A 13,646-nucleotide genomic window follows, 5' to 3' on the forward strand; every position below is an offset into this window, starting at 1 on the left:
ATGGAAGCAGTTCGTGGGAGGGCTTGGAGGGTGCAATAGGGGAGAGCAGAGCTGCTGGACTGGGAAGAGGAGCAAGGAAAAGGTGTGTAGGGGTGGAAGGTGGGAGAGATGCTTTTTATGGGAGTGACAAACCATTAGCCTGGCTCAGTTGCTGATGTCTTTGTGCTGTGGATCCGACACACTTCTCCCTGCCCCTCCTGTACTAGCACGTGTCCTTGTACAGTCATATGCTGATTCAGGTTAAGAAACTGCATTGCCTAGAAATTGATCCTTTTTTAAAATGCTTTTTGGGTGCATTTAATCCTGAAGCACATCCCAGGAAAGTGTCACAGTACAGATAAAGCAACTCTTGTAGTGCAAAAAAGAAATCAACACTTACTACTACAACTATGAACATGTGCTGCAAAATGATAAACGCTGCATTCCTGAAGAAATCTAGGTATCATTACAGCTTGTCTGTGACTGTGGCACTTCTATTGCTGAGACTGTGCTGCAACTTTGGGAGCAGATACTTAAAATCTGTTGGGGTTTTTTTTCTCTTGACAAGGATAGAATAAAAACCTCTCTTTCTCCATGTCTATATGAACTTACTCTTGTGTGCTGTGTGTTTTTTGTTAGAGGAATTCAGGTGTTTGCCAGTGTGTTTTAGATAATGCCTTTCTAAATGCTTAGCTTAGAGCATTTGGGCAAAAATCTTGTCTTGCTTATCAAATTCAGAACCTTTTCAGTTTTAGAGGATCTAGATGTGTGCTAGGAATTTGCATGTGTGCTAATGATCTTGGGAAGTCTGTTTTTTAGCTACTGTGGAATGGTGTGGCCTCTGCTCAGGGAGATGGAGCTTGGCTCATTCTTGCTGGCTGGGGCAGTCCATTCACTCTAGTACGTGAAGACTTGTCTTCCAGTTGAATGAGCTGAACCGACTTGCTGAGGAGTGCGATAAGTAGTCTTGCCGTCACCTCTGATGCTCTTGTGGGAGTAGTATTTGGTCCTGTTGAGTGGCAGAGCTGTCAGGATTGGTAGGCTGGCATGTGCTGTATCTAGTTGGGTTACAGAGAATAGGCTGCGTGTCCACAGCCTGCTCCTGGGCAAAGCATGGGATGGCACGACCACACCATTTCTCTCAAAACTGGTGGACTTGCTAGCCAGCTTCCTTGTTGGTCTGAGCTTGATGCCATAACCACAGCTTTCGTTTGCCATGATACTTGATTAAGATGAATGTAGCATCTTTGTTTTTTTTCTTTGAAGTTACTCAGCTTGTGAGGCCAGGATGAAGTGCAGCCTGTTCTGCTGCGATTCACCTCCTTCACTTCTTAATGTGGAGCAATTAGTATGGTAGTACTGAAGCTGGTGTCTCTGCTGTCATACGAGGCAGGAGCTTGAATGAGGTACAGAACCTTTAGAGACTTGTTAGAAGCTAACTTTTTTGGCAGGCTATCATTATAAACCTTGAAACCACTGGTACTGAAACAATAACCACCAGGCATTCAGTTACGATGAAAATTGAGGGGAGAGGATCGTTAAGTGCCAACCCACCTACATCCTTCCAGTGCAGAGTTTGTGACCTGGTTTTCTGAGGAGTGAATTGCCTGCAGGACCACTGGCTTGCTCTCAGCTTGACTTAGCAGAATGCTGGTTGTCTTCTCACAGTCACTTAATGCAGCTGCAGGCGGCCTTGGCTGTTCTCATTAGCTCTGTGACTTCCAGCGGTGAATGGCCAGTACTGTTGAGGTGAAACTTTCCTGTACTATAGCACCAATGCCAGTAAGGTTATAATGTCATCACCAAAACCAGAATTTAGTCTTCAGGGGCTACTCTGATTTTATTTTATTTTGTTTTATAAAAACTTGTAATCTTTTGCTCTTCCCTGAGAGGGAGTGCTGTTAATCTGGCCTTTTTTTTTTTTTTTAAAATGTGGAAGAAGGTTGCTATTTTTTCCCAAAGTTTGGAGGTATTGCTAGCAGAGTTGGCTCTCTGGAAGAGCAAGAGACTGACTACGGAGAAAGATGAATTTGATAATGGTGAGAAGCTTCAGCACACCAAAGCAGAGGTAATATGCTAAGACCATTGACAATTGATTTCTTTTGTCGAGAATATTTCTCTTATGAGAACTATTTCAAAGTATGTTTTATTGCTTCCAAAGAGATTTAGAGTAGTTGATGTAACTTTGCTGTCAGGAGTTGATAATCTTTCAAGGTGCAAACGAGTTTGGCACATCTGTTGTATGAGGAAGAAGCGGGGATGGGAGAAGTAGGAATACAGCGATATCAAAAAGACACAATCTAAGGTGGTTTTAGTCACCTTCACCAGAGTATATTGGAAAGAGGAAGATTGTTCCTTGGGAAGGAGGTTCCTGTGCTCTTTTCTCATACACTAAAGTAAAAAAGTAGCTAAACATTAATAGTAAGACTATGTAAGGTGTGTCTCTGACACATACCTAGACCATGAAGTGTGAGCAGCAGTGATGAAGTGGTACCTATGCTGTCTTCACTTAGCGGAAAGAAATGCTGTGCATTTTGAACTGAGGAATAACTAAAAAGCTTTTGATACCTGGTACCTCTGTAAGGGTCTATTGGACACTTAAAATAATTGATACACTGTATTAGGTAGAAACTTGGTTAACTGCTTCAGGCCAAAACATATAGCAGTCTCTTCTCCACAAGGCTTTTGCAGCAAAATAATAGTCAGTTACCCCATGGTAAAAGATGACACTTTCACACACATGTACGCACATGTTTAAAGATGCCACCTTGCTTTTTTGGCAACCAGTTATAATTTGGGATCAGGATATCGTTTATTGCTCATACTTAACTGCTGAGCCCTTCTACTTACATCCTCTTTGAACAATTGATACCAATGGCATCCATGAGCTTGTGTCCATAGAGATCCTCAGATAATACTCCCTTGCAATGATATTTGAGTCGTAAATAGTCTTGGGAAATGAATGTTTCATAAGGAGTTTTCCCTTGAATTCTGAAAAATGACATGTTGCCTCTGGGACCAGGAGGAGCATTTTAAATTTTGAGTAAGACTAAAATGCTTCTCCTGATCAGGAGACGAGGCAACTCAGTATAATGAAACTTGTGCTGAATTCAAGAGTTACTATCCCCTTTCTCAGTCTCATACACCAATGCTTTAGGAAGACTCATTTATTTTGCCTGCGGCTGTGTAAATTCCATGCAAAGAAGAGGGAAAGGGTCCCCCCCGAGTACAGTGTCCCCGGAGGAGACTGTTGGCTGTGGGCTGGTGTTTCGGGAGGGAGTGGGCAGCTCTCCTGGTGTCGCACACGCTCCAGCTGTGGAGACTCCCTGTGCACGGGGGTCTCCCTCACTGCTCCTGGACCTGGCAGCTAGGAATTGCAAGGGGTGCTACGAGCAGTATCCCAGTTTCCAGATACCATGGTGCTGATATGTTTGACTTTGCCTGTGATGAAATGCATGTTTGTCCTGAACCTGAAGACGACTTTCACCTTAGTAGCACTGTTCCAGAGTCTTGAAAGTAGACAGTACCAAAACCATAGTCCTTCTCCCAGTTGAGCTGTGGTCCCTGAGTCTCTGGCTGTGCCTCTCTGCAGATGGACTATTTTCTTTCTTCCTGGGCTGAGTGCTGGCCATGCAGATCTTCAGCAGGCTGCTTGTGCCACTTTGGAGCTGGCAGAAGGACTGCAAGGGGGCTTTAGGCTGTGTGAGGCAGGTGGGGAAAGGGAATACAAAGAGCAAGTGGTGTTATAACTTCTATGTTAACACAAATAAATCTGTTGGCAAAATATATTGATAGTGGATCATTCAAAATTAATTGATTTACTCTTACAAACATCATTTAACTCACTTGGTGATGCAAATCTCATATTTTGCTGTCCTCAAATGAGTGAGCAAACTTCAATAGTTGTTGATTTGTATTGACCTCCTTGCAATGTGTGAAGTACTGAGCTATGTGTTGTGCTTTGTACAGTTCTGTCTATAAACGCAGTTTGGAATAATTTTTTGTGGCTTAACTACATAGTAAATCAAGGCCTTGTTACTGTGGATGAAAAAGGTACTAAACCTATTAGCTTTATACTCTTACGCTTCTAACTCTTTGCATCTCTTAAAGCTTTACTCTCCTGAGGTGGTTTTAGACATCTGTTCTTGTTTTGACATTTCTTGTTTATTTTTATACAGTATGTCCTTTCAGGAACTGAGAAGGCATTGCATCAACACTAGTAGATAGTAAAGCCGATACTGTGAATTCCAGCTGCTTAAGCGCTTCAGCAGTTGCTGCATCCGTGAGCCGAGTGCTGCGTAACCTGGCCTTTCTCCTCTTCGGACCAGAAGTGAGGTGCCATGCCTTCATTTCCAAAGGCTGTCTTCAGTGCTAAGCCACAAGGCTGAGTCTGTTGAAATAGCTTTGATTTGCCCCTCTTGAAGGACATGGCACGCATTACAGTTTGCAGGGCAATGCCTATGCTTAAGTATGTGTTCTGTATCTTGAATTCACAATTGCTTTGCAACTAGAAGGATTTTTGTTCTTGTGTGTTCTCCACTGCTCCAAGATCATCTTGACCAGGCATCTCCACTGATTCTTACAGGCAGCCAGAAATACTCCTGTTCATACCTGGTACTGCTGAGTTTACGACGGCATTGAAGGGGCCCATGTCCTCCTATGACTGCACTTAGCCTCTTTGGGGTTCGCTTGACTTGGCAGCTTCCTATGTGTAGCTGGATTCAGCTCTATCTAGACAAGGTTTCTGAGTTGACAGGCTGCTGTCAGATCAGAGAGCAGTGAAGTAATGTTTCCAGAACTGATCTAGGCATTGCTTGAAAGCAAAGTGGCTGCAGCTGATCTGTCTTAGGGCAAAGAGCAGAAGAGGCTGTGGTGATGCCCTGCTGCTTGCCTAGACTATGTGCTGCAAATGATGCAGAACAAAGCCTGCTAATGTTGCTGTTTGGGATCGAGAACATCAAATAGCTATATAACTCAATAAGAACATGTAGAATGCAGAAATAGCAAGTAGGCAGTCCTACTAAAGCTGCTGTACAGAGTTAGCAATTAGCCCAGTGCTAGTAGGTGAACCAGGGAGCAGCGTACAAACTACGTGCATGTAAAACCAGCCTCCTGTGCTTCCACTGCCCCTTTGTAAATAGGCTTCCATACTAGCAATGCTTGGTTTCCACACTGGGTAGACTAGGGAGCCTAGATGAGTCCAGTGATGCCATCCTAGAGTTGTCTATTTTCCAACTTCAAATGCCATGTGAATAAAGGGCACAGGAGCTGGTAGTATTGCAGGAGGTATTTGCTGTCATACTGCTCTTTTTCACAGTAGAGAGAGAACGTGCTGGTAAGAAATATAGCAACATGCATTGCTTCTCAAAGAATTAAGGTTTTTAATCACCATACATGAAGTGACAATTCAGTGCCTGATGAAGTCAGGTTGTGGGGTGAACCGCAGATTCGTTCCCCTCTATAGATATGCAGATGGTCAGCCCAGTGCTCCCTCTGGGTCGCATATCCATGGGATAACGTGTTCCTGAATGCTGAGGTACAGCAATTGTTCAATATATGCCTTGTTGCCAGAATCTCAAATGTTTATCTTTTTCTGACAGTAGCTATTGGTTCCCTGCTATAGGAGCTGTGTTGTGGGGGGGAGTCTGTCCTATACACCTCTTTATCTTGAGGCATCTTGCCAATGTAAACTGCTGCCAGCCACACTGTAGGCAGCCTTTCAGAGAAGTGGGAGTGCAGGCTGCAAGAACAGAGACAAGCCTTCCAGTTCATAATCTCCCAGATATGTCAAAAACTAGTTTAACTACCCTGGATGTTTGGTAGACAATTTACCCCTTACTGTGAAGTGACCAGTCGCCTTCTTTGAGAATAGTCAAACCTCTGAGTGAAGAGGGAGCTGACTTGGTTTTAGTTAATCTATTCAGGCTGTGCAGGTGGCAAGGCTGCTTCTCATCCTAGAAGAACTGAAGGCAAACTTAAACCTCAACTATTTAAAGACATTTGAGTTACTTGCATGGTTAAATTCCAACTCTTGCATGCTTTTAGTTTAGTAGTGTTGCACTGTTCTCATTGAGTTGTACCTTACGGTTTTATATCTTTTCTGCTTAATCGGTTCAGGAAAGTATGCAGGATATACAGGCTGGCAGGCAAGTTAATGTTGTGAGAAGCCTCAGCTCCCGTTTCCTGACTTTTTAACCTTGAACTATCCCAGGAATGTTGCGTTTGAGTGATTAAGAAGGTATGACTGACCTCCTGCCTCTCTCCTGCTAGCAGAACCAGTTTGTTAATCTCTGGGAATGATCTGAAATCTGTAAGTGGTTTTTGATAGTCTTCTCCTCGCAAATACCTTAGTAGTTCTTCGCTTCCAGGAGTAAATGATTTGTACTGAAAAGAAATGCATGGGCAAACAGACTGTCACTGTGTGCAAAGAAGAGCTTGTAAACATGCAAGCCTTTTCAAAAGTGGATAGAACAAGCAAGCAGCTAATCATATCATAGAATCATAGAATGGTTTGGGTTGGAAGGGACCTTAAAGATCATCTTGTTCCAACCCCACTGCCATGGGCAGGGACACCTTCAACTAGACCAGGTTGCTCAAAGCCCTATCCAACCTGACCTTGAACAATTCCAGGGATGGGGCATCCACAACTTCTCTGGGCAACCTGTTCCTGCACCTCACCACCCTCATAGTGAAGAATTTCTTCCTTATATCTAATCTAAATCTACCCTCTTTCAGTTTAAAGCCGTTACCCCTTGTCCTATCACTACATGCCCTTGTAAAAAGTCCGTCTCTAACAGCTAACTGTTAGACTGATACATAGGAGGCATGCTGGTGGGGTGGTAAATTGTCTATTACAGCTCAATGCTCCCATGAATCTCAGTAATAGAAATATATTACTATTAAAGGTATAAATGTATTTGTTTGGAATGCTTGAAATACAGGCCATTGCCTGACTTCAGGTGTCTTTGGTGTCTCCTGATCTGCTTTATGTAGAATCTACTTGGGCAGCACATGACTGATTTCTGTAGGAAAAGAAGAATTTGGATGTTACCCGCTCATGTGAAAGAAAGAGGGTCTAAATTGGCAAATTACATACAACTCAAGATCACCTTAATAAGGTGCAGGGGTTATTCTCATGTTGCTGGCCAAAGAGCAGTAGAGGACATCATTGAGTTCTTGAGTGTCACTAAGACTGTTTACAATTAAGATAGCTTGGAAAATAAGCTCTGAGGATAAATGTTGGGCTTGCTTATCCCAGAGGTGGCCCAATGCATGGAGCGCCAGGGGCCAGGAGGAGATGCAAGATGAGATCTTTGGGAGGCTGAGAAGATGCTCAATAACCATGGCAACAAAGGAAACCACTTCTGAAAAGAAAACAGCTCTGCAGTCTGAGTTGCTTGAGAGGTTTTGTTGCTTTTTTAGGGTGTTGCTATTGGTGATGTTTAGGTTGTAGTTTAAGCAAATTTGTTTGGTTTACAGCAACAACTTCAAGTAAGCTGTTTTTCTCAGACTTGACTGCATTTTACTGTAAGGGGTGTAGTTCTGTTCCTAGTTATCCTTTATCACAGCAAGACCGGGACCAGGCTGCAATGCTTGGAGCACAGTTAAGAAGCTTCCCAAATTTATGGGCACTTCTTAAAGGCTTCTCCTTGTTACCTGGGAAGCGCTTTCCCATTCATAGTTCTCTGCTCATGGTGGTCCTGAATTACTCCTTTCTTCTCCCCTCGGTGTGGAGGTCTCCCTTTCTAAAACCACTGTAGTTGCTGAGGTTTTGGTGCAACTGAGGGTGTCGTTGGCCCAGAGCTGCCTGTTGTGTCACTGCTGAGGATACTGGCTGTTAAGGATGAGCTGTTCTCATCACCTTTTCCCTAAATTGCAGTTGGAGTGGGGATCCAAGGGAGTGTTTCATCGTGCCCAGGTGTGTGGTGGCGGGGTGAGGAAAGCTTTGCCAGCAAGATCATAAAACAGGGCCTCTTCACTGCCACACCTCCAGCCTTCAAGGGCAATTCTCCCTGCAGTGAGAGAAGATGCTCCCAGGGAAAATAGTTACTATAGTGACGGATAGCCCTGGTGTGTTTGAGGGCTGGATCACCAAGTTGAGTAATAAATGTGTAGGAGTCTATTTTTAAAAGCTTTTGTGAAGAGGAGATTGGTGTAGTCCTAGAAAATTTGTCTGCAAAGTGATAGGTTTTTCCATGCTGAAGTTTAAAAATAATCATTCTGTCTTGAGAATGAGATGACCTCGTTAAAAACAAAGAAGCTTGTATGTCATTGTGTCGAGACTCCTGGCAGTGGTTCTTGCAGTAGCCTTCTGAGTTACAGTAGGAGCTCTACCCATTAACAGGTTCCTCAAAACTCAGACCCATGGGGATTTTGTGTACAGCTACCCCAGTGTCACAGCTGGAATTGAGGTGCTTTTAGCCCGGTCTGTGTAGCACATCCTGGCACATAATGAGCAGTGAGTTTTATTCAAATGAGAAATGAAGAAATGCTGTGTCTAAAAAAAAAAAAAAAATTTGAAGTAGAAGCCACTGAAAATAAAACCTGACTCCAAGCTTCTCCCACAAAATGCTGGGTTTAAAAACTATTTGGTTTTGTAAGAGAAACGGTATGAGTGGAAATACCTGCCAGAACTCAAAATTTCGTTATCTTGCTTGACTTCTTGCCCATGAAACCTGTATGCCTCATACACTCGCTGTGTACCTGTGAGTGCAGGAGGGAAGGGGTGAAATGAACGGAGCTGTTAAGCTGTTAGGTTTTGGTGGCTAATGCTGTAGCTGTAAGAGGAGCTGACATGAAGGTCCTGAGTGATCCAGGTGCTACCTTTGTTCCTTATGCAGTGAGCCGCTGCTATTGGTACAGTAAACTGTAGGAAATCCCCTGGTCTGTAGTCTCACCCGTATAGACTCATGAAGGATTTCATATAAGGCCATGTGATCGGTACTGAACTGATTAAAATAAGGCTCTACTGTTTAAATGGTTTCGCTGTGTTATGGGGGTTTGAGGAACCCTGCAAACATAGGGATTAAGTGGGTTTACGTACAGCATAGAAACTTGACAATCTACTGTAGGTTTATAAATGCTTAACATCTTGGTGACCCAAGCGCACTGTTTGCTGTCTGCACATGTACGTACATGCACATACGTACTCACAGCCATAAGCCTGACTAAAAAGCTGCGTGTGGGTTTGCTAGATTGCTGTAGGCCACCAGTTGGCACTGAAATCCAATAATTACAAAAATAACACTTTCTGGTTTAAGAAGTTCAGAACTGATTTCTGTTACCTTTGTAGTTATTAGCTCCAGATTTGTAAGTGGCACAGTTCACCCATCTCCTGTTCCTGTCAGGAACCTCTGTGATCTTAGAGCCGTGTTTAACAAACCTTCTGTCAATCAAAAACTTGTTATACAAGGATTATTTGCCTTCAGTTTCCTGTGTAATGAGGTTTTTGATTGACAACAGTGGAGTTAAAGACTATAGAAAGGCTTTCTGAATCTGAGATGAGCAAATTTCCATTTAATAGTGTTTGCACATGATAACATTGGCTTCCAGTTTTATCTGTGAAAGAAGCTGAAGGTGATAGATCAAAAATTATAAGTAGTATAGAAACCCTTCTCATTTAAAAATGATGTGACTTATAAACTAGAGCTAGGAAACTAACTTTCTATTTCCTACTGTGGGAAAGGGATTTGAACATCATTTGCCATACAAATACTTGAGCTATTTGGGGCAAACGTTTTGCAAAGATGGAAGTGTCTCAGTGTGTTCACTGGCTGGTAGGTGGGCAATGGCTTTCCCTCAGCCTGCCTCTGCCTGAAGACCATAAGATACTCCTCAGGTTAGGAAGTTGGGTGATGCTGTTATCTTTTACCTCTGTTATCAGGATTACTTTCTGAAATGGTGTCCTTGACTTGCTGTGTGCAGTGGTTGCTGAGGGTACCTGGTTTCCAGGTGTCCTAATGAGCAATTGCACTTGATCGAGTAAATTTGAATTTCCTGAATGAAATCAAATGAAAAAAAAACATTGAAAACTAAGAAGATATGATGGAAATTGATAAATCTAGGTGGTTGTGTCTTTTTCAAAACACTAAATGTTCCTAAAAATGACCCTGATTAAAACTTAGCTCATGGGGGAAGGGCAGTCACAGGTAAGATGAACATGAGATACAGGTGAGTTGATATGAGATGAACATGTGAGTTACTTTTTGGTGAGCTAGAAGGCCAGAGTTAGGCTATGATTTACAAGTATCTTCTCTAGCTCAAGCTGGTTTCTCTTGTAGGAACTCCACACCAAGTTTAGCCTCCAGCTTAGAAGCAGATGAAGCACTTCAGGGGTAGTTCTGGTCTCACTGATGCTCTAAAGGGTATTAGAGCAAAGCGAGCACGGCTGGAAGATGCAGACAAACTCATGTGCCTGAAAGTGTCATCTCTTAACTAGACTAGTTTGGGTTTGATAAAAAATGCTATACCTACAGACTTTAAGTTTTTCCCCTTGGTTCCTTCTTTGTGACTGGAGATCAGAAGTCAAAGTTAAGATTTTCTGAACTTTTTGGTGCATTGCTTTCTTTTGGAAGCTGGATGAATGTATCTGGAGGTTTCCCAAACAGAGGAGGGTAAGGGATGCATAACCATTTTGTAGGTTTCCTTCCTTAGTTATAAGCACAGTGGGTGAAAGGGGTCCGTTTTTCTAGATTGCTGTTTTGAGCCTGGCTACAGAGGGGACCTACTATGTGATAACGTGGTTCGACTGAGTTGACGAGATTTTTCCAAGGCTGCTAGGCAGCTTTGAGTTGCAAAGGAGATGTTTCAGAAGAAATAGTTCAGCAGATGTGCCCTAGCTTTAACTTCCCAAATGCAGAAGCAGTCCTGTTTTATGCAGAAATAATACACTAACTGAATCATGTCTTGCTGTGAGAAAGAAACTTTACCTTTTGCTCGTTTAATCTGTCATGCTACATTGTGAGTGTGCTTAGGGGAGATGCTTGATTTTGGACCCCTTCTGGAAAATTGGTTTATTTCAGTCTTCATAACAACCCCTAAAATCATATCTTAAAACAAGGAAATAATCTTCTTTTTCTTTTTATGCTTTATTCATAGTCTGGCTACACAACATATTGCATGTCTTTCATCTGTAATTGTAGCATTGCTTCTTTGATTTGTGCCAGTTTTTCCCACAACAGCAAGGGAAAGGAGTTTAGAAGAGTAACTAATTTGGTTACGAAGCTGCAGTTATTTGGGGAAATAGCTATATGGCATATGTTTTCTGTAATAAATGGAATTACTCTCTTAATTCTAAAACTAATTACTCTTCTGTTTGCTAGTTGAATGACAGATTTCTCCTTTAATGAATACTTACTCCTCTGTACAAATGGGATAGTTGCAAGCTTGCGGTCAGCCAGGGAGGACAGCACCAGTCCGTGCTTGGTGGTGGGTGCTCCTTGTGAGATATGCTGAAAATCTGAATCTCAAAGGTGAAATTATTGTCTGTTTCTGAGCCCTAGTAACTGGCAAGTCTCCTGTTGGCTTGTGTCATTGCTATAGCAGACTGATCCTGCCTTGCTTTCTCTCCCCTTTTTTCCAAAACTCCAACTGAAAGAACTGACTGGCTGTAGTTCATGCATTATACTTCATATGGAAAATAGGAATAAGCATCCTTCAGTTGTTGCTTGGTCCTGACTTCCTATCGAGTCTGACAGTTCCTGAGCATGTCTAGAGGGGATTCAGCTGCTTCTAGGAAAGTAGGACTGGACAAAAGCTGAGCAGAAGCTTTGAGTTTAGTATTAAACTTTGGAGCATCGAAGTTGGCACTACGGTGCTATTCCCTGATGAAAGTAGTCCCAAGTCCTGGGGCTGATAGTGCAGCTCAATGCGGTTGTTAAAAAATAAATCTGATTTTCATCTTAGATGTGATTCTTGAGCAGAATTCTGCTGCAGAAAACTCCGCTCAGTGTGTAATACAAATTAAGCTACTGAGCTATGTTTTATACCTGCAGCACACCCTCACCTAATATACTTCAAGTGTGGGTTTAATTACTGCCCCATGTTGAGGGATGTTTGCTTGCATCACTCGCCAAAAATGTTGACCACTGTAGCTGGGACATGGGAAATGCATGGTTTCTGGTTTAATCAGTCCATAGGGCTGAATGGAAGCTGGTGTGCAAGGTTAGAGACTGTGCAAACCCAGGATGAAATGACACCTCTTCTGGTAGAGCTCTCTATAAAAGTAGCAAAACAGCAATCATAAAACCAATTCACAGCAATATTTTGAGTGTTACTAATCAAATGATGCACTGGAAGAGACCACTTGGACTTTGTGTGGCCTAGATGGCACACTCTGTCCCTGCTGACTTTAAATATATTTTCACAAATAAACAAATAGTAACTTTTCTTCCTTTCCCTTGTTCCAAATAACATCTAATAAGCATTAAATCTAGGCTTTATCATGGACTATAGGTGAAAATTTTTCACTGAATTTTTTTTATAAAATATTTGGCCATGGAAGAACAATGTCATGCTTATCAGGGCAATGAAATAATTACTACAACAAAGTCCTCAGCAGTTACGTTGAAATATCATCAAGCTGGTTTTCCTGATGTGTATGAAGTTGAGACCAGACCTTAGCCCTTTTAAGTCAGCTTGATTCTTAAGTCCAAGATGAGCGGAGACCAGTTCTTGTGGCTGTCTCTTGTTCTGTTTTTTGCAAATGCATGACCATCCTGAAGACACCGAGGTTTTTCTGCATTTGTTTTGATGGGCTTGAAGGAGAAAGCAACCTCAGGAGCACCCCCATGTCTGCAGGCACCATCCTGCTTTGCCCAGGGGAGCTCAGCTGTGGCCGTGCCCTGCCATGTGGCACAGTGGAGATGCCAGGGCAGGGCAAGCTGTGTTCCCCATTACCTGCCATGTCGTCCCAGTGAGTCTGTGCTACTCTAAGGGATGAGGGCAGGTCCTCCGGAGTCCAGTGTTCAGCACTGCTCCTTTCCTCTTCTCTACCTGTCCTGCTTCCACTTGCTTTTATTCAATGTTAGCAGTTCCATTTTCAGAGAGGTGAAAGTGTTAACCCTAGTGTTTAAGTTAAAATTGCCAACACGTTTGCAACAGCACTTTCATCTGTGTTATCTCCAGAGAGTTACTTGTATCCGACCTTGCTCTGCATTTTTACCCTTGTGCATCTTTGACTTGATCAACTCAGAGCAGCACATACTGGCTACTCTTGGGTTGAAGAAACAGCTTGATCCACAGGGAAAAACACGGGATAAGGGATAGCAATCAGATTGCTATTGAGATTCTATTTTACTTTCAAGTAATCTCTATTTTCTATACAAACGTGCTTTTGGTACACAGTCTAGATTAAGAACAGTAAAGATAAACCTTTCAGTGAAACTTTATTGAGAAAGTTTCACAGTTCTGTGTTGTGAAGCTGAGTTCTTTTTTGCACTGCAGAGCTTTAAATTAAATTGAAATTTTCTGAGAAAAGTGATTCAAGCACTGCTTCAGATGGCAAAGGCAATGTGTTGAAAGTGAAAGGCAGCAGCAGGTAAGTAGAGATCTTAGTGGCTTATGTAGCTTTTACAGAAATGTTTCCACCTCGTTCTTACCGTGTGCCAGACTTCCAGGTCATGGTTTGGGGGGGGGATTGTTAGTCATTAAATGTTGATTTTGTGTTG

The 13,646-nt window shown here is 42.6% G+C and overlaps 1 protein-coding gene across 2 annotated transcripts in view; it reads left to right on the forward strand.

Annotated features, from left to right (window-relative positions):
* Positions 1-13,646, forward strand: part of WWC1 (WW and C2 domain containing 1) — a 74,279-nt gene that overhangs the window by 20,054 nt on the left and 40,579 nt on the right. The window lies entirely within an intron of this gene.

Source organism: Aptenodytes patagonicus, chromosome 12, assembly GCF_965638725.1.
Source record: "Aptenodytes patagonicus chromosome 12, bAptPat1.pri.cur, whole genome shotgun sequence".
Classification (NCBI taxonomy): domain Eukaryota; kingdom Metazoa; phylum Chordata; class Aves; order Sphenisciformes; family Spheniscidae; genus Aptenodytes; species Aptenodytes patagonicus.